Source organism: Penaeus chinensis, chromosome 17 (assembly GCF_019202785.1).
Source record: "Penaeus chinensis breed Huanghai No. 1 chromosome 17, ASM1920278v2, whole genome shotgun sequence".
NCBI lineage: Eukaryota > Metazoa > Arthropoda > Malacostraca > Decapoda > Penaeidae > Penaeus > Penaeus chinensis.
Window position 1 is genome coordinate 4,434,897 of NC_061835.1, and position 487 is coordinate 4,435,383.

The window sequence follows — 487 nt, forward strand, 5'->3', positions numbered from 1 at the left end:
TATATCATTCTAAATTCAAAATTTAGTCACTGACACTCCAGATTATCGACGACCCCATTAATTTTGTCTCTCCATGAGGAATACGAACATAAAAGAATTCCGCGCGGGGCAGTGGAGGGCGCGACGAAGAAATGCGTTTCCCGAGAACACGCCCGCTTCTTCAGCCCAAAGGAATCATGTTATTATCTCTTAAATTGAACAACAGAACATCAAGATTCGATTGGTACGGCAACTATGAAAAAAATAATATCGAATTCGCAAAAGGTTTTGTCTTGGGTTGATATCTACGAGTACAAATCGCATGTCATTATCCAAGTGAACCAGCTCGTTGACCCCATGTGTGTGTGTGTGTGTGTGTGTGTAATACACACGATGGTAACACACACACACACACCCCACACACACACCCCACACACACATACACATATATATAAAATATTTATATGAAGATAGATTGATATACATATATCATCTATCTATCTATCTA